The 27,401-nt window shown below is 36.6% G+C and overlaps 1 long non-coding RNA gene across 1 annotated transcript; it reads left to right on the forward strand.

Moving 5' to 3' along the window:
- The first annotated feature begins 2 nt into the window (after positions 1-2).
- On the forward strand, positions 3-26,706 carry LOC140614451 (uncharacterized). Its single transcript, XR_012015304.1, has 3 exons — positions 3-110; positions 1,343-1,432; positions 26,594-26,706. It is a non-coding gene; the product is annotated as an uncharacterized lncRNA (long non-coding RNA).
- Positions 26,707-27,401: the final 695 nt, after the last annotated feature.

Consider the following 27,401-nt stretch of genomic DNA (forward strand, 5'->3'; position numbering starts at 1 on the left):
TTAGAGAGACATAATGAAACAGAACAAGTAAAATAATATGATGGGATTTGTTTCATAAAAAACTGGTCGGGAGCAGAAGTATAGATGACACTATGTATTAACAATGAATGGTGAGTAAAACAGGTTCATTATTCTATTCTTTCTGTATTTGTAGTTGTTAAAAAATTTTATAATAAAAAGCATTTTTTAAAGTTTAATGTAGATAACCTGATACCTGATGTCTAGCAGATTTCACTTCCTTGTCATTTTCTATCAAATGAAGAAGTGTCTATACCACTTGCTTTGATAATCCAATAGGTGATAGAGGCAGACATTTTGATTGACAATTTCCCTGTTGCACAAACTATAAAATTGCATCTGGGGGAAAATTATCTTGAAGCTCCAGCTGGGAACTGACATATGTAAGTACTCTACCAACAGAAACTTGAACACTACTTCATTCTAGTCATTGTTCTGGGAGGATGAAAGATCCAGAACCATGAGCAGCTTTTAGGCAATAGCCAAAAAGGAACATTCAGAGGCCAAGACAACCAAAGCAATCACTTACTGCATTATATCCTTTTCTATTAAATCTATTACACATTTTCCTCCTATGAAGGAAAAAATTATTTTGCATATTTTATTAGTTTTCTCATTTAGTCACATTTTATTGAAAACTTTTTCAAGAATAGCAATTGAAAGTCACTAGAACAGCCAAAGAGGAAGTTAAGCATTGTGGATAGGAATGGGGGCTTTCCCATCAGACTAGCAGACTATTTCCTCTAGCATAATGTATCTACTATATGGTTTATATCTTTATAGGATTGAGAGATTATAATTTGTAAACCTAATAGGTATCTACCTTATAATTTTGGGAGGTTAAATGAGTTAACACCTGTAAAGCTCTTAGAAAATAGTACCTGGCACATAGTATGCACACATTCAACCTCGATTTTTTTTTATACATAAAACATCCAGATGATTATTTGGTGTAGGATATAAAAACGGCTGACCCTTGAACAACATGGGTTTGAACTTGTGGGTCCACTTGTACAGGGATTTTTTTTTCCAGTAAATACAGTAAAGTACTATAAATGTATTTTCTCCTCCTTATGATTTTCTTAACATTTTCTTTTCTCTAGCTCATTTTAAGAATATAGTATATAATATATATACAAAATATGTGTTAAACCAATAATTGATGTTATTGGTAAGGCTTCCAGTCAACAGTGGTAGGATATTAGTTGTTATGTTTTGGGGGAGTCAAAATTTATATGTGGATTTTCAACTACATGGGAGATCAGTATCCCTAACCTTCATGTTGATTGAGGGTCAACTGTAATGAAATATTTTTGCATTCTAGGCTAATGGTTCTCAACTGTGGGAGATTTTGAGCCCTAGGGGACATCTGGCAATGTCTTAGGATTGAGGAGAGAAGTGCCGCTATCATCTTGTAAGTAAAGCCCAGGGATACTAGTAAACATCCTACAATGCATAGGACAGCTCCTCTCCCCACAATTATCCAGCATTAAATGTCAATAGTGCCAAAGTTGAGAAATCTCATTCTATGCCCATTCACCTTAGGAAAATGAATTCTGCAAGAGCTAAGTAAATGCCTTTTCATGTCAGTTTTACATTAATTGCTTTGATGATTTCTCTATCACTGGAAGCACAAATCAGGCATCTGTAACAGATCCATTTTACATAAACACTGGAACATATAGTAAATATCTTATCCATATTAGCATATTTTATTTTTTAAAACAGAATAAAAATATGGTGCAGAAGAGTGGTTAAGGAGATTAGTTCCACAGTCAATTTGGATTCAACTTAAACACACTGAATCCCAGCGCTGCTATTTACTAGCTGTGGAACCTTAGACTAGTTATTTAGCTGAGCCTTGGGTCTCTACTTGTTGAATAGGATGAAATAATAGTTCCTAACTTATAGAATTATTATGAGTATTAAATAAAATAATCCATGTAAACCATTCAATACTATACCTAGCAAGAAGTAAATGCTCAAAAAATATTAACAACATAGAACTTAAAAAGCTGGTTAAGAAAATAACAGATCTGCCTTTGGTTTATAAAAAATTTGTGTATACTCAACACTACTGAATCATATGCTTAGAAATGATTAAGACTGTACATTTTATGTATTTTCTTTTTTATTTTATGTATTTTCTACCAAAATTAAAAAAGAAATAATTTGTTTTGCCTCCATAGAAAGCACTATAGTATTGTGTAATGATGAGGAAAGTTGTATAATGGTATATAAGAAAATAAAACTTCCTTGTCAAATAAGAGTATATCAGTAGACACATACTATCCTGCTGTGGACCAGATGGTGTAACCACCCTTCACTCATCAGTTGGAGCCCTAACTCTCAATGTTACTTCACTCAGAGATAGGTCCTGTGAGGAGGTGATAAAGGCTAAATGAGTTATTATGGTGGGGCCCTAATCCAATAGGGTTGCGGCCCTTCTAAGAAGAGCTAGAGATACTAGAGCTCTCTTCCTTTACCATGTGAGGACACAGTAAGAAAATCTCCATCTGCAAGCCAGAAAGAGAGTCTTTACTAGGAACCAAATTAGCCAGCACCTTGATGTTGAGCTTCCCAGACTCCAGAACTGTACAAAATAAATTTCTGTTGTTTAAGCCACCCAGTCTATGGTGTTTTGTTAAAGCAGCAGCCCAGGCAGACTAAGCCAATTCCTAGTAAATGTAGTTTGTGGGAGAGAAATTTGAACAGAAAATCTGCATGACACTTGGTATGGTTAGAAAGAATGTGGCAAGATTTTGAGGAAAGAATGACCAAAAAAGAAATTGGAGAGAGAAGAGAAGATAGGGCATATAAGCATATAAGCAGAGATAAAAGACAGATAAGAAATACTGAAGGGAATATATTAAATTGAAAAGAGAGAAATAATCATATAGAAAAATGTGAAGAAAGATGAAAAAGGAATGGTCTTCAGGAAAATAATTCCTCCCTCTGCCCAAGTATTATACAGCATGGAAAATTTAGAGTTGGGTGACCAGGGCTGACAGTTATCACAATAGTAAAAGACCAAAGTGCAAAAGTAGTTAGTTGGTATAAAGGAGGGAAAGGAGAAAGATAAATGCCATACTGAATGGAGAAGCCATTCACACTTTTTAATGATTAGAAATGCTTCCATTGTGGCTAGAAACCTTCCAAATAGAAGATCACTTACTTATGATACTCTGGGGGTTTTCTTTCTTTCTTTTCTTTCTTTCTTTCTTTCTTTCTTTCTTTCTTTCTTTCTTTCTTTCTTATTTCTTTCTTTCTTTTCTTTCTTTTTTTCTTTCCTTCCTTCCTTCCTTCCTTCCACTTACATTCTTTATTTGTATTTTTTTTATTGGCGTTCGATTTGCCCACATATAACACCCAGTGCTCATCCCATCAAGTGCCCTCCTCAGTGCCCATCACCCAGTCACCCCATCCCTCTAACCACCCCCCTTCCACTACCCCTTGTTCGTTTCCCAGAGTTAGGAGTCTCTCATGTTCTGTGACCCTCTCTGATTTTTCCCACCTATTTTTTTTTCCTTTCCCCTATAATCCCTTTCACTATTTTTTATATTCTCTGGGGGTTTTCTTACTATTGTTTCATTTGCTGTTTATTGATCATTACCATATCTTCATGGGTAAGTTTGAAAATATATCATCTGGCCAAAGCCTGTTTGACCAGTGAGCATTTATCAATTCAATTCAACCTTACACGATTCTTTCAATTCCTTTTGCAACTAGGTTAATACACACACACACACACACACACACACACACACACAGCTACTTATGAATGGGATGATGAAGTTGTGTCTGTATGAGGAAACTGAAGGAATACATTAAAGCAATTTTCTTGAAATTGAGAGAAATGTTTCACTTCTAGTATGATTATGGTTATGTAGGCAAGTATTTCTTCCTTCTCTGCTGGAACACATCCAAATCCAAAAGAAAACAAGACCTGAAAACTATCTGCACGTGTAAAAGAGACAGATGTAATCTGCAGCCTCCAAAATATGTCTAAGGTTTGCCCAAAACCAAGTCTCATAAAAACAGGTATAGAGAAGAAGCATGGAGAACGGCAGGAAGGTCCAGACACAGATCTCAAAAAATGAAAGCAAAAGTACACTCTAGGGAGGAAAACTTATATGGAAGAATAATATGTACATCCTTTGTTTGCAAAAACTGAGTACAGAAACTCACTTTCAAGTGATGAAGCCCTAAGGGATACAGAAGAAAGGAATAAGAAACTAAATTATGTGGAAATAGAGAAAGAGGGTTTTTTTTTAGAGATAAAAATGATAGAAGCAGAAGAGAAAAACAAACCTATCCTACAAATAAAACCAAAGAAAAACTACAGCAAATATGGGAACTAAGGTCTCTGGAAATCTATATCTACATAAAATACAAAAGATATAGGTAACAAAAGGGGAGTGACAGTGAGTAGATGGTAAGAGGTAAATCTCTTGATTGCTGAATCTGTAATTACAGAGAGTCGAAGGATATTATTTCAAGCTGGCAGATCAGTAAGAGAATGTAAGCACATATAGCAATACAAATGTAAACATGAGGAAGACTAGGGAGAAAAAGAAAGAAGAGGGAAGGAGCTAATTTTATCCTTCTGATATCAAGAAACAGTAAAGCTTACCAACAAGTGCACTGAAAATGCTCTGGTGTGCTGAGATAGTGATCCCCTAGCTCAGCTAGAGAGCTAGAGGCAATGAAATATGCCCCACTCCACCACAGAACAGTCCCATCTAGGTGTCTCATCCATTAACCCAAAAAGGGCACACATCACCATCTTCCTAGATGATGTAAACTAGGTTGGGAAGCACTGAATTATGGAAATGAAGATATTATATAAGGTTATAAAGATAGCCATCAGGATAAAACCGCAATTCTATATATTAAAAGAACTAAGGCACCTGGGTGGCTCAATCAGTTAAGTGTCTGCTTTGGCTCAGGTCTTGAACCCAGGATCCTGGGATTGAGTCCCACATCAGGCTCCCTGCTCCATGGGGAGCCTGCTTCTCCCTCTGCCCCTCCCCTCTCTCATGAATAATTAACCTTATTAAAACATATAAAAAAGCCTCAAAGATTAAAACTATATAGTGCATGCATAAGCAGACTAACCCATGGAACTGAAAAGACTCCAGAATGAGACCCAAATATACACAGAAATTTATTATCAATAAAGGTGGCATTTCAGTGGGGGGCAAAAATGCATTACTCAATAAATGGTACTTGACTAACTGGGTAGTCATCTGGGGAAAAAATTAAGTTTTATTTATATCCCACATTGTGTATTATAATAAATTCCAAATGTATCAAAGATTTAAGCATAAAAAAGTGAAATCATAAAGGTACTAGAAGAAAATGCAGGAGAATTTATTATTTTGGAGTAAGGATGACTTTCTAAGACTCAAAATCCAAAAGACAAAAAGAGAGAGAGAAAAATTTACTCCACAAAATAAAAAAATTTCGGCAAGAAAATTATAAAGCCAAAAGACAAAGGACAAGTGAGAAAAATATCTTACCAAAATATTAGTAATAGAGCTAAACTATTCATTCATGTACTCCTAGAAATCAGTGAGAAAAAAAACTGTTAACATAGAATGGGCAAAGAAGGACAGGCAGTCTGCAGAAAAGGGAGTCAAAGGACTTAACTATGAAAAAAAAGAAAGCTTATTTCTACTCATAATTAGAAATAATACAAGTGAAAACTATAAGAGGATTCTGACTTAGAAGAAACAAAATTTTATGAGGAAGATATAAAGATAAACAGACTTAGAAAAATTCTAAAGGTAATTGTGTGTGTTAACTGTAAAAGTTTAAATATTCCTATTTCTGTAAGTTTTTACTTTTATACCTACTTGTGCTTCCTTTTCTTACCTTCTGTGTACAGAAGTTTCCCTTGGGGTGATTTTGAACCAACCATGAAAAGAAAGAAGGATAAAAGAAGAGAGGAGAGTCTTAATATTACTGTGTAACAATTGGAAAATAAACGAAAAGAAGGAAATGTGTATGTAGTTGGGATGCAGTAGTATGGTTCATGACTGCAGAAAATATATCAATATGAAGGAAAGATACTGTCTGGGGCTAAATTGAACCATGGAAGGAAGGTGCTGAGCTGGCCTTAGCAAGGGGGGAGAAAGAGGTAGGAAGCCCAAGGCCAGGCTGCTGCCAGGAAGAGGCATTGGTAGTCTGGACAGTTTGGGATAGGAAAAATTAAAGTTGCTTCAGAGAGCAATTGGGAATAGCAGGCAGGATATTAGGTGTCACTACACCCAAAACGTAAGGGTCCAATCCTCAAAAGGTATTTTCTTGACACTAATAACACTAAATTACTTAAGATACATATGATACTGCTTTAATAAAAGTTACCATATGAATAAATATGTATTCTACATTAGAAAGAAAAGAGAAAAATCTCACCAGTCAAAACAAATCACAGTTAGATTTTAATTGCATTGCCTCACGCCATGCTGACAGGGAAAATGCAGAACATTCCTGTCAAATAATGCCAGGAACTGCCTGATTTCTGTCATAAAAGACAGATTATTTTTTAAATGTGCAATTCAATTATTCAAAGTTCAACATTCCTACTACAGTACTCAATAAATGTTGGTTGACAATCATGATGTTCTGTGTTTCAGGTTTGGAATTTTAAAGTAAATCTAATATACAGGATTTTTGTTTCATTGTGATCTTTTCCTTCCTTAATTTAAATTTAGTTGTGGTCTCTTGATTTTTAAGCTGGGTTGTTTTGTAGGTTTTTTCAAGCTCCATTAAGAGCTTAGAATATTGCACTTTTATTTATTTATCTGAAACATAATTTCCTATATATTATCCTCAATTCAAAAGGTTGACAAAGTCTCCAAAGATATACCACAGATCATTTAACCAGGATTTTAAATGAAAATAAAAGTGGTTTTAGCAGCATACAATAATTACAGATCTACATTTATCCTACAATATGTTAATGGGCAACTGATTAAGTTGCAGATGTCCTAGGAGTACTCAGTATTATTTATATATGCATCTGCATGAATTACAACTCCGGCTATTCCTCACTTCCAGCATAATGTTCCTCTATGTGTGGTTCTTATAAGTGAAGCACACTTGGCTATTTCATACTATATGTATCTTCTAGATTTATCTCTTGTCACTCTACAATTAGGTTGCAGTAAAATTGGTATTATATTTGCAGTGTCTAAATGATGCCACATACTTTAACTGAACCACAGATATAAATTACTCTGAACCAACTGAAAACAGAGTCTGGAAGAGGAAAGGGAAGGACAGGATTACCTTTGAAATTCCTCACATGCTATCTCTGACCTTTCCTATGTCAACATTTTGAAGGCACTTTCTCTGATTCCTCAAAGATAAGTAGCTCCACAAAGACAGAGCTGATGATCTCAAGACAGATCAGAGTAATATAGAGAAACATTTGAAATGTACTCAAAGGAAATCATACTTAAGCATTAATAATTTTCTGGGTTACATAATATTAAAATAGTTAGATGTAGTAAATTCCTACTTGTGATGTCCTCAGTATTTGAGTTTTAAGTACTCCCTCCAACCCTTGTGATACTAAGAAGCAGACAAATGACATATGGAGAAACACATAATTTCCCTCAGTGTCACTGCTATAAGGGATTGCAAAGACAGAAATCTAGACATTTCCTTCTCCAAAGCCTGGGGTGTAGCACTCAAATCATGTTGTATGAATATGGAAGGCTAAATTACATTGAGATTGAGTTCAAAGTTTGGGGAAACACTTTATTTGAAACAGCTATGATATCCTTTACCTACCATCACCCCTCATGGGACAACCATTAGCCTAATCTAGTTCCCCTCTACCTCACTTATAATAAATGTGAGAAAACCAGGAGCATAAGACTGGCACATCTGCATTAAATGAAGTCTCTATCTTTGGACAAATTAGTTACCCCTCAGAGCCTTATTTGCAAAGTGTGGACAGAAGCAGAGTATTCAGGGAGATTAAATGGAATTACATTTGTGGACTGTAGTCCATCTGCAATAATGATTTCCAACTTTCCCTCATTTCTACAATAGTCATCTTGTTGGTTTCTTGGGCTTTAGGTTATCTTCTGCCTCTAGTCTCCACTCATCTTCCATCATCATGCAGCTAGATTCTGGAATAGAAAGAGCCCTTGACCAGGAGTTGTTGGAGGGATACCTTTACTGAGTTTTGTGACACGCTAGTTCTCTATGCACTAGGTACAGAAACTCCTCTGTAGCAAATGAATTCATAGAGCTATTCTGGGCCACTTCCAGCAATCAAGAAACCAAGGGGACCAGGGATGAAGCAGTCTGAGGGCAGTAGTAGGAACTGGGGAGTGGTGATGCAGAAAGATGTAGTTTCCTCTACCATTCAGAACTCTCTAGGTTGCAAGAAGCAGAATCCAAATGAAAAGCACTAACAAAACAGGAATTTATTGGCTCATTAATTGAAGTCCATGTGTCACTAGATAGGGGCTCAAAGGATATTTTTAGGACTTAGTTTCTGTCTCCTAGGTCAGCTCTCTTTTAGCACAGATCTCAGAGAGGTTATTCCCCATTGGCTCAAAGTTGTCAATGGGGAATAACCATTGACTATAGTAGTTCTATCTATATACTTTCAATTCAGTGGAAAGAGTACACTCATCCCACACATGCCCATTCTTGACCCAACTGCCATGGCCAGGCAAATGGGATACACTTATTAGTTTAGATCCAAATCATATGCTCAACCCTGCTGCCAACTATTCAGTCCAGAGCAACATTATGTGTTAACTTGGTCCTGAATCACTTCTGCTCTAGAGTTAAGGATAGAGTCCCATTTGGGACAGAGATAGGGGTTTCTACCAAAAATCAGAGATGCTAGATGTTGTCCACAATGCTAACCACTGGTTAAAGGCTAGAGAGGATTCCGTGGTACCTGGCCAGCTTCCTCATTAAGAAGACCATACACTTACAAGCAGAAATAGTACATGCAGAACTGACCTGAGGTAGAGAAGGCTTCTGTATTAAAGGACCTGAGAGAAGGCCGGCAGGCCAGGGCAGGGTTAGGGACTGGGAAATGGCTTGAAATAATGTTGGGAAGATAAGAGAAGCAAGATTATGAAAAGCCTTATAGGTTTTTAAAGAGTTTTGCTTTTAAGTACAATAGGATGTCATTGGAGAGTAAAAACGTTAATCTGGGGTATGTTTTTAAAAAGTCATTCTAATAGCTTTATAAAATTAGAGCAGGAAGGAGATATTTATTTTACTCAAAATTATGTCTCTTAAACTATTTAATTGCAGCTTTCCTGATGTATGACTCTAGGCACGTTACTTTTCTTAGGGCAAGAGAAAATACTTAGTTCTTAAAGTCTTATTCATATTCATTTCTAAAATACACATTTATTATAAGAAATATGGGAATACCTATGTCAATATATAATGTCCATGAATTATTTTCAATTATATTTGAGTACAGCAAACATCACATTACCTAATTATTCTAAAATAAAACAAATCAAACCTGAAACAAAAGTCCTTCCTATGACATTGTCCCTTGTCCTCTAACTTCCACACCCAGAGAAGGTACCCTAACAGCCTGAATGGAGGTTATTTGGTGAAAAGTACATGGGAATGTACCTTCCTAAGTCAGCTCAGGTGCTCCTCATCCCCAAAGCCTATGAGGGCCTTTTGGATGGCCATCAGCAGGGACACTATAGCAAGCAAATCTGTATAGCCTAGACACTGAGAGACATCAGAGAAGAAAGAAAAGAACCCTTTATCACTAACTATTTCAGGTTGGTAGAGCCTCAGGCTAGTGAAAATGAGCCAGCACTAATGGTTTTACTAATCAGAAACAGTGACCAAGATAAGATCTTAATTTTCTTTTCCCTAGACCTTGCAGTACTGTATCATATATTCATGAACTAATAATTTCATAGAATTATAGAACCATGCAAAGCAAGGGTTTGACTCCTCTTTTACCTAATAAAGAAGGAAAAATCCAGAGATGGGTAGATCCTTGATCAGGATCACACAGCAAGCTGAATCACCAATTAAAAAAAAATTTTAATTTAAATTATATACTCCAGTTTCTTAGGATAAAAGGACTCTGCTTATATATTTGCATGATGCTTTCACAGTCATAATTCCATGTATCTTTTAATTTTAGAACAATATACCAATACAGGACCACTTTAAGCTAATTTCTCAACTTGGATTTCTTGGACCATGTAGGAGTATAAAGTTGTATCCCAAACATCTCAAAACTTGGTGGCTTAAAACAATAGTTACTTTTTGCTGGTAGTTAAAAACACTTAGGGGAGACTTTTTCCCACCTAAAGTCTACATCAAAATTAACAAGCCTACATTCCCTTGGATATGGAAAGATTTCTCTTTTCTAGTCTTCCCTTTGACCACAGAGATGGCATTTTGAGGGCCCCACACTTTGCAGGCTTCTCAGCTGTTACTCCTCACTCTACACAAAACCAAAGAGCTGTTCTCATAGAGCCCAGATACTCTTCTGGTTTCTATTTTCTTCCTGATTTTTGACCTATACAATTTGCTTTTACCTTATTTTTCCTTCTCTTATTTTACCTTATTTCTTTTACTGAATTTCAAGTATGCATTTGAAAGGCTATTTGGGCATCTGGGTGGCTCAGTCACTAGTTAAGCATCCAACTTTCGATTTTGGCTCAGGCCATGATTGGTCATGGGATGAGCCCCAGGTCAAGCCCATGACTGGCTCCCTGCTCAGTGGGGGTAGTCTGCTTAAGATTCTCTTTCTCCCTATCCCCTCCCCCCACAGCATGCCCACGTACACACACGTGTGCATGCTCTCTCAAATCCTTAAAAATAAAGGCTCTCTATATTTAAATAAGTTTAGGTATTTTGTATTGAAAGGATTTATCATAATTTCAAATCTGCTCAAACAGTATCTATTTTCACTCTTTTTTTTAAAGAATTTGTTTATTTATTCATTCATGAGTGAGTGAGTGACAGAGAGAGAGAGAGGTAGAGAGAGAAGCAGGCTTCGTACAGGGAGCCTGATGGTGGACTCTATCCCAGGACCCCGGGATCACGACCTGAGCCAAAGGCAGACACACAAACACTGAGCTACCCAGGTGCCCCTATTTTCACTCTATTTTAATACAACAATCATTACCAGAATCTACTGAACATACTGTGTAATTGAGTCTTTTTTTGGAAAGAAAAGTAGACACAGAAAGGTCATGACTGAGTTCTTCATGTTCACCTGAATTTAGAAATGCTTAGGAGGCTGGGCAAGAATCCTGAAGAATTTTGAAGAATCCCTAAGAACCTGGATTGGCCATTTTAAAGATCACAGGGAAAATGGTCTCCTAGTGGAAGAGTTAAGAAACAAAACTGCACAAGTCTCATCAAGTCTTATTGGAGTATACTTTGCCCCTCCACCCACCTCACAGAAATGGGCCCAGATCAGATACCTATTGCCCTATAACTTAAGAATTATTTTTTTTACTCACATTTCTGTGGATCACTATATTGGCTCAGTGGGGCAGTTATGCTGGTCTCATCTAGAGTCATTCAGGTGGCTACTATCATCAGGCACAGGCTCATACTGGCTAGTCTAAGATGGCATCACTCATAAGAATGGTAGACAGTCTCCAGTCTACTAACCCTAACTCTTCACATGTGGGTAGGTTTCAGAATCAGCAAGCAAGAGGGGCAAGTGCCACCAATGAGTGTTTTTCAAGCCTCTGCTTGCTTTACATTCACTTATGTCCCACCAGCCAAAGCAAGACACATGACCAAACCCAGAGTCAGTGTGGGAGGAGACTTCATAGAAGTTCAAATACAGGCAGGTGTGATCCCCTATGGGGTGTTACTGAACCAATCTAGGTACCTCAGGGCCCAAGAGCTGAGCAATTGGTAGCTTTGCTTTATACAAGCAAGAGTTTGGTGGAAATCTGGATCCACCTGTATGTGATCTTAGATAAAGGATAAGGCTACCCTCTCTAGGCTTTAGTTCCATCACCGAGAATAAGTGTTTCATGGGATTGTTGTAAAGTTTAAATAATGTAGGTTTCTGCCCCAATATGCTTTAGTTGACCCTATCCAAAAAATTATTTTTGTACTGACCCTACCTCTGCCTCAAGATTTCACCTTGTTACAATCTCTCTCTTTTGCTGCTTTGAAATTGTTCATTAAAGGGAAATTCTGACTTAAAAAATCATATATGCTCTCTGTAAGATACAAATAAAGAGCAACATAGACTTCTATACAGCTGGAAATAGTGGCTCCTCTTCCTCTGTTCAGCCCTTTTTCATTCTGCACTACCCTCCTCAGTGAGGGTCCAGACTTCATATCAACTGCAACACACTGATAAAACCCAAATCTGCACATCCATTTCTATCCTCTCCCATTCAGACTCATTTGCCTACTGCCTGATATTCAGCTCTGCTTGGATATCCTAGAGCAGAGGTTCTCAATTGTTAGCATTTACCAGATTCACCTGGAAGGCATGTTAAAACCCTGATTGCTAGGACCCACCCCAGAGTTATAATCAAGTAGATTTGGGGTGGGATCTGAGAATTTGAATTTTTACTACATTCCCAGGTGATGCTGATAGTGCTGGCCTGAAGATCACACCAGTCTGAAGAACCACTAGCCTAGAAAGGCACTTCAGTTTAACTTGTGCAAAAACCAACCACTCCTCTTCCAAGACCTTCTTTCTGAATTTCATATAATGGGCAATGGCACTGATCCAGCTGACAAAACTATAAATGAATTGGAATTAAGGATGCTAAGCAGTGCAAGTATGGATCAAATTATTATGGTTACTCTTTCTTCCTGATTTCCCAAATGACTTCAGATCTTATCAATTTCATTGTCTATTGAACAGAACCACCTGGTGATAACCTCAAATACCTTTTACCTTTAAAATACTTTGTATCCTCATTTCCCATGATTGATGCAAAGGATAATGTAATTTTGTCATTCACCCAGCCAATTATAAGGTAGAGGAAACTAGTTTTGCCCCTGGAATCAAGGTGTTCAATAAAGTCTGTGGGTGAAGTATCATAAGATGCCAGGGAACAGATAGAAGGGCTCTTCTAAGTTTAAAGGTGAAGGTTGAACTAGGGAACCAATTTCTCCTGTCATTTCTTATAATTGTACTCTACCTTCTACCATATTGCAAGGGTTGTTACAGTGTTGACGGGGGGCTAACCCTCATACAAAGCTGATTCAGACTTACCTTTGCAAAATTAGGCTGGAGGCATCAGTGCTTTAATGCCTATGATGTCTAACCAAGAAAAAGTATACAAATCTCCCAGATTGCAGAAGCCAGATTTTTCTGTAAGTTTTCCAACTACAGAAAAGGGAGTCCTGGGTCTTTCTCAACTAGGGTATTTTACTAGTTTCTCCTTAACTATTCTCCTTGTCTCTACTTCACCTCCTCCAACTTATCTTCTCCTCAATCCTTCAGAGTGCGCCATCTAAAACCTGGGTGACAAAAGGTCACTCCCTTACTTTAGCATTCATAAGGCTAGTCCTTGCCTACAGGAAGGCACAGCCAACAGTTTATTGTTGAAGCGACGTTGGACCCAGGTTATGGAGGCCCAGTAATGCTATTTAAAGAATTCTTTTATCCTGCAGACAATGGGAAGCCATAGAAGGTTTAGCAAAGGAATGACATGTAGGATTTATTGTTACTGTCTTCACTTTGATATTAGTGTAGGAAGCATTCCTGGGGTGGAAAGATGTGGCAGTAGCAGACCAGAGACAGGGAAGCTAGGCAGGAAGCTGTCTTGATAGTGAAAATAAGAGATGATGAAGAGGAACTGAGCAGTATCTACTTTTCAAGAAATGTTTTGGTGGTAGTAGTGGTGGTGGTTGAATATATGATCTAAGTTAGCAATTTTGAAACTATGTAAATCCCAGCTGATACTATTGTTGGGATGATGAAGATATAATAGCCGGCGTCTTCTCTGCCCTCTTGATTGAGATGAGATCATCCAAGGTTGCTAACGGTATTAGCATTTCATAAGCTGTTGGGAGAACTTGGGCCATGAGCTGAGGCTGAGCTTCCTAAGTCCCCCAACATCCAGGATTAAATCAAATGCATCACAGTGATCAGCATGGCCTTTGGGCTTGTCACACTTAACAGCATTTCCTACCTCTCTGTCCTGAGAATTAGATCTTCCCCATGGAGGCAATCATATGCATTTAACACTGGTATGATAAATTCTTTCTTATTTGGTTTTTAAAATTAAGAGAACTGAGCAAGGCAGCAATTCCAGATTGTGTGAGGAAATGTGATAATGATTGGCCTTGTGGGCTCTGGCTCATTTTCTCCCACCCCTGACTCCCATTCTACCTTGTTACTGGTGAGGTTCTTGGGCATCTAAAATCAGTACAGCTGGGCAGAAGAAGCTGAAGTTAAAAGTCCCATAGGACAATTTTTTGTTTTCCAGCACTTAAACTCTCAAGACAATTTTATAATATAAAATAAATTAGATTTAAAATATTAGCCCTAAAGCAATTGCAGAGCAAAAAATGTAAAAGAGAAAAAGCCACTAGAGTCCACAGAGGCCTCACCTATATACATATGTATTAAATATTGGACAATCTAAATCAGGGATAATAAATTCATAATAAATAATTAGGAATATAACAAATAAATCCCATAGTCCTATGTGGTTCATTCTTTGTACGATACAAACTATTTGAAATTTTACTAGGTATCTCAAAAAACTAGGTGTCAAAGGAAAATCTGCAATTTTTTTTTTTAAAAAGTATTCATGAAAGACACAGAGAGGGGCAGAGACATAGGCAGAAGTAGAAGGAGGCTCCCTGGGAGGAGCCTGATGCAGGACTTGATCCCAGGACTTCGGGATCACAACCTGAGCTGAAGGCAGACACTCAACCACTGAGCCACCCAGGTGCCCCTGCAATTTATTTAAAGTAGAAAATCTTGAAACTTCTCTCTCCTGGACTGCCTGTTTCAGTGTTCTCCACATAGAACACAGCCTGTCCTCAAATATTTCTCCTTCCCCCTTTCAATACCCAACCCTCAAACATGCTGGCTGCTATCATGTGCCCAGTCTCTCTGCTCCCCCACCTCCATCTCACCTCTCCCCCTCTCTAATTACCATTTCTTTTAGCTTATTATGCATTTCCTCTAGCTTCTCTGGTTTCTTTCATTTAGAACATTCTTCTGCTTTATTTTTTACCTGGATTCCGTACAACAAAGAAAATTCTTCTCAGAAGGAAAAAAGGCGGAAGGGGAGATCAAACAGTGATCATGTTTGACCCTCTTATACATTGATATTTTATCCCTGGTATAGGAGAAACCAAGAATATGAAATATATTGCTAATTGACTACATCAGAATTAAGCAGTGGTTAGGAACATGAGCTTCAGAATCAGAAAAGGCTGTGTTCAAATTCTGATTCTGCCATTTACTCCTTCCCTAGGCTTCAGTATCCACATATGCAAAATGGCAATAGAATGGGTGTCTTAGGATTGAAAATGATAATTCATGTAAAACATTCAATAAAGTTCCTAGAAACTTTTATTATAATTTTTGAATAATGAATGTTATGAATATTATAATTGTTCATATGAAAATTATGAATATTTTATGATTATTCATTATTATCTTGGGGGCAAAATGTCCACAGGGAACAGGAATTCAGTCTAGAACAGTCCTTCCCATTGGCACAAGACATTTAACAATCCAGAAAACAAGTTACTTTCCATCCTCAATGCTAGAGAAGTAAATGCCATGTTTCCCTTTGTCACCATTTTCTTATGGTCACAGGCTCAGTACTGTTTCTTGTAACTCAATATACATCAGTGGATTGACTAATGGACTGTTGAAGCAGCAAATATCTCAGGGACACTGGATAAGAACCAATAGCAAAGAGCCTGAAAGTATGCCTGTTGATGGAATGTGTATGTCTTTGGTCACTTTCGGACCATCTCTGTCACAGTTGTTTGATTATGAATAACTCATATGTGTTGTCCTTCCCCATCAATTGGCAAAACAGGTTGTTCATTTGGTCTTTCATTCATTGGACATTTTTGAGTTCCCATTGTGTGCAAAACCTTTTGCTAGGTGAAGGACTCACATACAAAAGGGTAGGGTCCAAACATTAGTGAAGTCTTCTTCAGCAGGCCAGAGGTATCATAGACCAGTGCTTCTCCAATGTGAATATACTTACAAATAACCTAGGGATTTGTTAAAATGCAGGTTTTGATTTAGTAGCTCTGCAGTGGAGCCTGGAATTCCACATTTTTAATAAGCTCCCAGATGATACGTACACTGCACAATAAGTTTGCTACTCAAAGGTGTAATTCTCAGACCAGCTAGCATGTGTAGGTTGTCCATTTAAGGCCACAGGGGTGCCAATTAATCCAGTTGAATTAGCTCCCTTCTGTCATTTTGTGAAGATTCCCAAGCACGCATAGTTTATCTGATTGTATGTAACAGAGGGAGAATGCGTATGTGAGAATGGCTCTTATTGTAAGGAGGGAGGAACCCAATCGTATCAGGTTTGACTTTCTGAAAAACTTCCCCAAAACTCAGAAATGGTGAATTCCCAATTCTAAATATTTCCCTGTCTCTTCATGGGCTACCTTGCTAAGGAAGGCTAGAGGTGGAGGAAGACGGTGGGGAGAGCATGGATACCATACTGAAGCCAATTAGATGCAGAACCAGGCTCTGTCTCTTCCTAGCTAGATCACTCAGCTCAAATTAGAAACGTCATGCTTTAATCTCTAAATCTCTAAAATGGGAATGCTTATCGCACTTACATCAGAGGCTTATTGTATTTCATAAGGTGACTTGCACAGAGCACCTAGCACAGTGTCTTCAGTGATCATTAAATGCTATGTGTCCTTATTATTGCTATTAATAAAACTGGGAGCCATGATAAATATTCTTTATCAGTGCTTTGTCAGAGGCACACTGGAGAAAGATAAGTCTAAATTAGAGCCCATACTCGGACTCATGTGGTTTAAAATCAGACCCGTAATGCTGTATGAGCACAGGTGTTTTGTAGTTTGGTTTCTCTGCTAACATGAGAAAAAAAAGATGATCAAAAAGAAGAGAGAGAAAACAATCACTATTTGAAAGTGAATGAAGGGCGCCCCCCTCCTCCCCAGCCCTCTTTTTTTTCCCTTACTTTGACATCTCAGTGTGTTTTTTTCTTTTAGCTGTGAGTTCTGGGATAGGTGATAACTGCCAGTAATAGGATTAGCATTGATTTCTTTAGCAAGAACAGAGATGTGGCAGTTCCAGCCATTTCCTGAACTGCCAGCTTTGAAATATCAAAAAATAGAGAGAGAGAGAGAGAGAGAGAGAGAAGAAAAAAGAAAAGAAAGAAACGGGAAAAGAATGAAATCTGTGGCAGGGGGGAATACAGCTTTTAGAAAAAAGGAAGTGTGTGTGAATTTGCCCATGCATGTCTGTGTGTGTGGGCACATGGACACACATGTGCCCATAGAGGGACACAGGACTGCTCAGACACATGGAGATCATGTGAATGTTTTGTTGTTCCGTGATAAAGGATCAAAAGCTCTGTTTCTGTTCTGCTTCAAAAAAGGTTTTAACATTCATTTGGCTTTCTTTTTCTTTCACTTGTGAACACATTTACCAGCTGATCTTTCATAGTTATCCTTGAATCCTGACTTTTGTAACCTTGAAATTCAAACAAAGGAAAGAAGTGTCTCAGAGAAAGATGGCAGTGGGCCCCGCCAGACTCACACCCCCAGAACTCTATTTCTCTGAGACTAAGTTCACAGGAAACCAAAATAAAAGTCAGTTTCTCCAATTCTCAACCGAAGTGTCTCCTTTAAAATAGCTAGTGGAAGTCTTCACATCCCAGCCAGGGGGTTGAGTGTCTGCCTTCTTCCCCAAATGTGCCAAACACAAAGACAAACGGAATGAGACACAGCCCAGCAGTTTCTGGTGCTAAAAGCAAAGAGGAAGAAGCAGGGGGCAAAAAGTGGGCTTCCTTCATGCCTTTGAGCTACTTTGAAAGCACACCTAGTGTAAAGCAGTGTGAGGTCAACATATCAGGTCAATCACATAAGTTAGATTTCGAGGCTCAACAATTTAGAAATAAGAGATTTTCTGGAGGAAAGAAGTAGAGGAAAGGGTAGTGAGAGGTGGTTCTCTTTGATGTCTCCTTGGGTCGGATACATATCTAAATCAATACAAGTGGGGAGAAAAGAGAAACAAATCACTTTAAGGAGGAAACTCATTGAACCAGTTGATTGAGGATATTACTTAGCAAATTATTTTATCAATTATTAAATCGTTTATCGTAATTATCATTATCGGCTACCATTAACTGAATAAGAATTATGCATCAGGAACTGTATAAAGTCCCATCTATGTACTCATTCTTTTCATCTTCACAAAAGAAGATAAGAATAGACAAAAGAATGTCTATTTTACATCTTCAGATAAGGAAACTTAAGCTCAGATGAGTTAAGTGACGTGCCCAACATCACACAGCATCAAAGGAATGAAGCTTGTATTTAACCTTAAATCTAGATGATTCCAATGTCTAGCTTTAATGACACTATTAATTTAGTGTAGTCATCACCTTTCCTTTAAGGATATTAAATTTTTACTTGCTGAGAACTATCTAATGAGAGCCACTTCTCCATATTCATTTATTCATTCACTCACCATCCAATCGGCATTGCTGGGGTATCTGCTATATGTCATCCACAGATGTAGGCCACTTACTTCAAGGAAAAATCAGTCAAGGTCCCTGATGCAAAGTGTTTAGAGCCATGTGGAGGAGACTAAACCAAGGATAGCACAGAAGAGAAAATAACTTGGATAGTACTTTCACAAAGATAGAGTACTACCCAAACTTGGAGACTGAATATGAATGCATAGAATATATATGTCATAGTAAGCAATTTTTTTTGGCTGGCTCTAATCAGCAGCCTCAAAATTCCCAAAGAATAGAAATCCTATTGAGCCATGTATCATGTATACACAATACCTTAGCAACCAGTTGAAAAATTGAATATTAACTTAGATGGTTATTTTACCAATGCAAGTAATTATTTACTTGTTGCTTTTTCTTACTGAAACGAAGTTTAACAGTATATATACATTTTTCAAATAGCATGTATGCTTTCTAATGTTCTTCAAAAAAAGGATGGAAAATTAATAGAATGTATATTAATAAGTGTCTATTTATACGGATATATATGAAAATTTAAATCACTCATAATCTTACTACTCAGGGTTAACATCCTGTAGTATATTTCCTTCAAGTATATTTCCATACAGTTCCCTATTTCATTCACAGAACTAGATTTATAATAGGTATACTGCATTTAATGTTTTTAGCCACATTCCTCTCTTTACAATGAACCTTTAGCATTTTCCTAAGTGATTAAACATTCTCTGACAGTATAGTTTCTAATGGTTCTCTAAGATTCATCCACTCTATGCTCCATTCCATCTCTGGTCTGTAAAACATGTAGGTACTTACCTTTTTGTTTTTGTTGTATTGTAAATTACACTGCAACAGATATCCTTATATACAGATCCTTGTGTGAATCTATAATTATTTCCTAATGAATTCCTAATGATAAATTGTTTCCTAATCATAAAAACTTGAAATCATTTTAAAGTTCTTGATATATATTTCTAAATACAGCTTCAGAAATATAGAATGAATTTTCCTTCCCAAAAGCAGTGTGTAAGGATGCCCATTCTTGCATTCTCACCAATACCGGGTATTCCCATCTAAACCACTTTAAAAGTATTTCCCAATTGAGTAGGCAGAAAATTGTATCTTGTTTTTATTTGCTTATCACTGAATACTGATGAGGTTAGACATTTTTCATACATTTATTATCCTCTTGTATTTCTTCTTTTGTCATTTATTCATGTCCTGTGCCCATTTTTCAATTGCTGGGCTTATCTCTTTCTTATTGATTGGTAGGCGTTCCTTATAGATTAAGGATATTAACCCTTTGTTTGTCAGAAATGCTGACACAGACTTAAATACTAGCTCATGCACATGTTTTCTATTCTTTAAAGTTCAACTCTGACTTTCCCAAACCTAAATAAGCTAGCCACAGCCTGTGTCCTGACTCCAAAGTCCACAAACCCTATTCTTTCTGTAGCTTTCCTAGCCTGCACTTACAGCTCAGGAGCATATAATGATTTGCATTTAGTCTGCTAATTGTTTAATTTGTGCTAAGCTTGTCCCCATCCTACCCCTCCCAAACTGCTTGGAAAGTTTATTGAAGATAATAAACTATATAAAGCTTCTCTGTGTCTATCTCCTTGCTATCTCTATTACAGGTTTATCCCACTATCTGAAAGTAATGTTCGTATGATATCTTTCATAAACTGAAATAGTACAAAGTGAAGAAGCAATTACCATTAATTTATATGGAAAAATGGGGAGAGGGCATTCTCAGACCCAAAAAATAACCTCTCTTAAGCTCTTCTGATACCTCTGGATACATCTTGCTAACAAATGCACAAAATAAATGGGAATAAATCACACAAGCTAACAGACACAATTTAAGGTTATGGTAACTTGGTGCTGAGATGCTAAGTATAGCTCCTGGGGAATGAGTTTAGTGGTACCACTGTCGGTGCTCAGGATATAGGCTGCCTCTGTAACAGCTCAGTGCAAAACAAATACTGAATACTATTTTTTTTTATCTTTTTTCCATAAACACAAAAATCTTCTTTGAATTTCTTTCAGGTTAGTGAAAACAGGCACTAATGTAGGTCTTTCATAAAAGCGAAGTGGCATAACATGAACTTTCAAAAGCAAGGCATACCTGTATTTACCAAACAACCACTTATTTGTCTTCACCCTGTTTCCTCTCTAACCTAGATACCAGAGACCATGATTTCTAAACACTCTTTCAAAACCTTGTCTCTGATTTGTGCCTAATAGACAATTTTAAATTAGGATCTTTTAAGAATGGCACCAAGGCCATAAAAAATATAAGCATAGTCAATGTAAATGGAGCCTAACACTTCTTTCTTTGTTAGCATAAATTGGACCACCTGTGACTGCTCTGAAGCGATATGATAGAGGTTTTTCTCTCCTGTAGAGAAGGAGAAAGGAACAACTTGAAGATTGTGGCTTTTCATAAACTCTCTCTGATCCCCTTGTTATGGAGGTAAATAGAAGGAATAGGAGATGATGCTATTCATTCTGTCCCAATCACTCTGGATTGTGGTTGCCAAAAAATATACAGGACATTCAGCCAAATCTGAATTTCAGATAAAGGATGAATAACTTTTAATAGAAGTTTGTCCTATGCTTTTGAAGTTCAAATTTAAATGCATTGTATTTTTATTTGCTAAATCTGGCAACTCCTGGATAAAAGCCCACTGGGAACTAGGAACTTTATAGAAAGTGCCTACATCAACTTCTTCTCTGGTACAGATTTAAGAAGAGAATTTGACTGATGAGTGAGTACAAAGGCCATTTGAAATTTATGTATTGTATCTATCCACAAGACTAGATTTGAAATGCTCTTCCTTTATTAAAGGAGGAAACTTAAAAAAAAAAAAGTATCCTGAAGATCCAAAGAGAAGACTATAAAAATGATTTCCTGTAGGACCTAGAATACATTCCTAGAAAATTGTTCTGCATTCTTAATTGGATACAAGAAGATTGGCCCTCTATAGAACAGGAACAGAAACCCATGAGATACAAGTGAATCTGGAAGAGACCAAAAGGGAGATAGGTGGGGTAAGGAATTATTGAAAAGAGACCAAATATTAATTAGTACTAAAATCTCCTTTGACACAGTAAAAAATAAAACTACTTTTAAAATATTAAATCTTTCATGTAGGAGGAAAACTTAGGAAGCTCTCTTAAAATGTAGAGGAAATGGACAACAATAAAAAAAAAGGAGAAAATAAGTACTACTTTAAAGCTGGAGAGGAGATAAACAATCTTAGAGTTATAAATGTTTTAGAAATTATAGGACCAGACCTTATAAAAATAGGGTTGAAGATTTCAGTTTGGGTAAAGTGAAGAGGCACACACTATCTTGCTCTCCCAATGAATGTAGCTTTAAAACCTGGACAGAATAAATGATAAAGCTGTCTGAAAGCTGAAAATTAAATAGTAGCAAGCAGAAGAGAATTCAAAGTATCACTAAATGTTACCCTTTTTTCCCACCAATATTTTCCAACTTTATCTCAATGTAACCTCAAACCCAAAAGTTGGCACCTAGGTACAGAGAATGCTCAGGAATAGCTTTAGGAGTTCTGGCTTCAAGAATGGGAGATGGAACTCTTCATGCTCAGCTGGAGTATAATAATCCCAATTCTTTTTCCTTTGCTCCATTCTTGAGTACCCCATCCTCCAAACAAGCCCACAGTAGTAGCAGCAACAGAAGTCCTCAGGAGCCAAACTCTGAGGGGAGATTAAGTGTTTTCTATCAATGGGGCTGCTCACTTGCTCTCATACTCTTGCTCTTATGTGCTCACTTCTCTCTCTCTCTTTCTCTTTCTCTCCTGTCCTTGTCACTTGATTTTGGACATAGTAACAGAGGCAGCAGGCAGAGTAACTAATGCCCCCAGATTTCTGGATAGAAGGCTGAAAAGGGGAGCTGCAGGAAACAAAAAAGTATTTGGAAGATGGCAAAGGAGGAGCTTAGGAATGCAAACCCATAGTTATTTATACACTCCTGATTTCACCCTGATCATACTTGGGTCTAGTCCTAAATAGTGTACCAATATTTTGAAAACAAGTAAACTTACTGTCACTCAGCTTCCAGATTGGCCATTAGGTGGCATAACACATGGGCCAGAGTACTGCTAAGGCTCTGAAAATTTAACAGATACTGGAAACACTGCTCACAGAAAACAGATTGAAACCAGCAGCCTGAAGGTAACCAGGTCAATTTTCTGTTAAACAAAAATATCAATATTCTTCAGTCTTTAACAAGACTGAGTCTCATAGTAATCAAAATAACCAGGAAACAATGCAAAACTACTCAGCATGTGATAAACAAGGAAAGTATCACCTCACATGATACCACAACCAAAATGATACAGATGTTAGAATTATCTTACAATGACTTTGAGGTAACAAATTTTTTAAATGCTCAAAAAATATTATGGACAGAAACAAATGGAAAAATAAAAAGTATCAGCAAAGAAACATAAGACATGAAGAAGAAACAAATGGAAATTTTAGAATTTAAAAATAATATAAGTTAAATTTAAAACTCAATGGATTGACTCAATAGCAGAATGGAGATGAAAGACAAAATGATCACTAAACTTGATCACTAAACTTCAAAAGAAATCATCCAATCTTAAAAAAAAAAAAAAAAAGAGAGAGTAAAGTCTGAAAAAATAAATGAAAAGCACTTTGGGATCTGAGGGATAATAACAAAATGTCATCCAAGTCCTAGAAGAAGAGAAAGAGTACAGTGCTAATGAAGGAATCAAAGAGGACCAAAATAAATGGACAGACATACGATGTTCACGGATTGGAAGATTCAAATAGTAAAGCTCTCAATCCTTACCCAAATTAATCTACAGATTTAACATAATCCCAATAGTAGTCTTTGTATATACAGAGAAGCTGATTCTAAAATGTAGAAAGGCAAAGGAATCAGCAAAATTAAAACAATTTTTAAAAGAATAATACATTTTTTAGGACTCATACTAGTTAAGTTTTGCTATAAAAATATAGAAGTCAAGACAACATAAATTGGCAAAAGGATAGACTTATAAATCAATAAAACAGAATGAAGAGTCCAGAAAGACACTCATAAGTTGGCCAGTTACTCTAGTCTCACTTAACAAACTCTAAAAACAAGACCCTGTCACGTAGTGAGGGAACAATGAAACAATTAAAACGTCAATGATGCTAATGAAAAAGCCCCTTTGTGGGGACCTCGCTTCCCCACACCTCCTTAATCCCATCCCGCTGTCATTCATGCCACTTTGGGCTTTTCCCCAGTGTTTTCTTTATTTAAAAAATAAATTAAAAATAAAAATAAAAATAAAAATAAAAATAAAAATAAAATAAAATAAATAAAAATAAAAATAAAAATAAAAACAAGACCCAAAAGGATCAAACTGTGTTCTGAATCCCAGAACAAAATTCAGGAATATATCCAGCACCCAGCAAAGAAAAATTCATGATGGCCATCATCAGATCAAAAATTACCATGCATGAAGACTCCTGGGTGGCTCAGTTAAGCATCTGACTTTGGCTCAGTCATGATCTCAGGCTCCTGGAATCAAGCCCTCTGTTGGGCTCTCCACTCAACAGGGAGTATGCTTGTCCCTCTCCCTCTGCCCAGACCACTGCTCATGCTCTGTCTCTTTTTCAAATAAATAAAGAAAGAAAATATTAGAAAAAAAATACCATGCATGAGGGTACCTGGGTGGCTCAGTGGTTGAGCATCTGTTTTTGGCTCAGGTAATGATCCTGGGGTCCTGGGATTGAATCCCATATCGGGGTCCCTGTGAGGAGCCTGTTTCTCCCTCTATGTCTCTGTCTCTCTCTGTGTGTCTCTCATAAATAAATAAAATCTTTAAAAAATGCCATGCATGTAAACAAACAGGAAAATACAATGAAATGTTCATCTACATCAAGTTGGTCACAGATATCAGTTAGCAGTCAAGTATATAAAAACAACTATTACAACTTTATTCTGTATGTTCAAAAACTTAAGTAGAAATATGAAAGAATTTTTTAAAAACCCAAATCAGATTTCTCCAGATAAAAATCACACAAATGCACACACACAGAAGGGATTAACAGCAGATTAGACACTGCAGAAGAAAAAAAATAGTAGACTTAGACAAAGCAATACAAACTATCCCAAATTAAGTACAAAGAGAAAACAATAATGAAAAAGAACAGAGCATCAGTGCACAGAACAATAAGTTCAAGAGTTTATTTATACATGTTATCGGAGTCCCTAAGGCAGAGATGAGAAAGAAAAAAAAGTTTAAATATATAATGGTTGAAAATTTCTACATTTGATGAAAGCCGTAAACTTACAGATTCAAAAGCTCAATGACCCCAAGGACAAAAAAAAAAAAAAAAAGAAAGAAAAGGAAAAAGAAAGAAATGAAGAAAACTAAACTAGGCCACACATAATCAAATGGCAGATAATAAAAAAAAAAAAAAAAAAAAAACAAATGGCAGATAATCAGTGATAAATAAAAGCCATAGAAATAGCCAGAGGAAAAAAAGAAATGTACAAAGGATTAAGATAAGATTACAGAATATTTCTTATCAGAAACAATACAAGCAAGAAGACAGATCAATCTGTGAAGTACTAAAGTAAAAAATTAATCTAGAATTCTCTACCCAGCAGATATATCTTACAAAAAACAAATTTGAAGGAGAAAAAAGGGGGAGAAATTGATGTTTTGAGAAAAGCTAAAAGAACTGATCACCAAGAGACTTGCACTACAGAAAAAAATTAAAAGAGATCCTTGACACTGGAGAAAAATGATACCGGATGGAAATAAGGATCTACACAAAGAAATAAAGAACATATATCCTTTTTTTAAAAGATTTTATTTATTTATTCATAAGTGACGCAGAGAGAGAGAGAGGCAGAGACGCAGGCAGAGAGAGAAGCAGGCTCCATGCAGGGAGCCCAATGTGGGACTCGATCCTGGGACTCCAGGATCATGCCCTGGGTGGAAGGCAGGTGCTAAACTGCTAAGACACCCAGGAATCCCAAGGACAAACATTATATGGTCTCATTCATTCAGGGAATATAAAAAATAGTGAAAGGGAATAAAGGGGAAAGGAGAGAAAATGAGTGGGAAATATCAGAGAGGGAGACAGAACAGGAGAGACTCCTAACTCTGGGAAATGAACAAGGGGTAGTGGAAGGGGAGGTGGGTGGGGGGATGGGGTGACTGGGTGACGGGCACTGAGGGGGCACTTGATGGGATGAGCACTGGGTGTTATACTATATGTTGGCAAATCGAACTCCAATTAAAAAATATACAAAAAATAAATAAAGAAATAACATATTTCCATTCAAACATTTGTATATAAATGTTCACAGTAGCTTTATTCATAAAGCTAAAAACTAGAAACAACTCATATGCCCATGGAAGATGAACAGATAAATACTTTCTGATATATCCATGCAATGAAATACTACTCAGTAATAAAATGAACAAAACATGCAACAACATGAACGAATCTCAAAATAATCATACTAAGTGAAAGAAGCAAGATAATAAAAGAGTAAATACTATATGATTACATTTACTTAAAATTGTAGGTAATATAGGGACAGAAAATCAATAGTTTACTAGAGATGGGGGCAGTGATATGGAGAGAAGTGAAATGGAAGAATTACAAGGAGGCAAAAAGAAACTTATGGGGGGCAATGAATAGATTTATTATTTTAATTGTGATGATGGTTTCATGAGTTTATGCATATATTTAACTTATTAAATTATAAACTTTAATTATGTGCAGTAAACTTTAAATATTGTATGTAAGTTAAACCTCAATAAATCTATTTTTAAATAGAGAGATCTGATATTTCCCATTGAGGGTGTTTCCTTATTCTTTCCTAGTTAGTAAAACACTGACATTGAGGATAATCAAAATTGGCATTAATGATGGAAGCATATCATCATGCAAGATCCCTGACAAATGGCTACTCTAAGGAATCCTGCTTTCTTGAAAGGTAGACATAAAATTTTTTATTCATATAAATTTTATTGCATGCCTATTTTTAGGCATGCAATCCTAATTCTATAAATAGAGGATTTTTTTAAACCAAATTCTTGGTTGAAATAAATCACCAGATAAATTAGGAAGCAAAACAAAAGTCTATACTTGTACTCTGAAACAAATTCATGATTAGGGTATTATTAGACTGATTCTACCTATGAGGAAATAGAGGCTAAGAGAGGCTGACATGGCACGTTAGCCCAGGATCACATAGGTAATAAAAGGCAGAGTCAGGACCATCGTACAGGCCTCATTTCTCTTATTTGGAGAATTGCCTATTTTCCAACCATTTTCCTAGAATTCATCCCTTATTTGTTTTCCCCCTCATCTCTTAATTCCAACCCATCAGCAAGTCCTGTTGTAACCACTTCCACAATATACCCCAAGTCAATTCACTGCTCTCTGTCTCCACCACACAACCCCAGTTGCAAGCACCGTTATCTCTTGCCAGATGACTGCCTTTTGTCTATGATATGAGTGGCACATTTTCCCCTAATTTGTCATTGAACACCAATAAAAAATAAATTAAAAAAAATTTGTCATTTGTCTTTAAATGTGTTTATGTTTTGAGGTTTTCTTTCTTTCTATTCATATCAAGTGTTTTATTTTTACGTACTCAAATTTATCAGTTTCTTAATGGTTCATATG

The sequence above is a fragment of the Canis lupus genome, chromosome 22 (genome assembly GCF_048164855.1).
Source record: "Canis lupus baileyi chromosome 22, mCanLup2.hap1, whole genome shotgun sequence".
Classification (NCBI taxonomy): domain Eukaryota; kingdom Metazoa; phylum Chordata; class Mammalia; order Carnivora; family Canidae; genus Canis; species Canis lupus.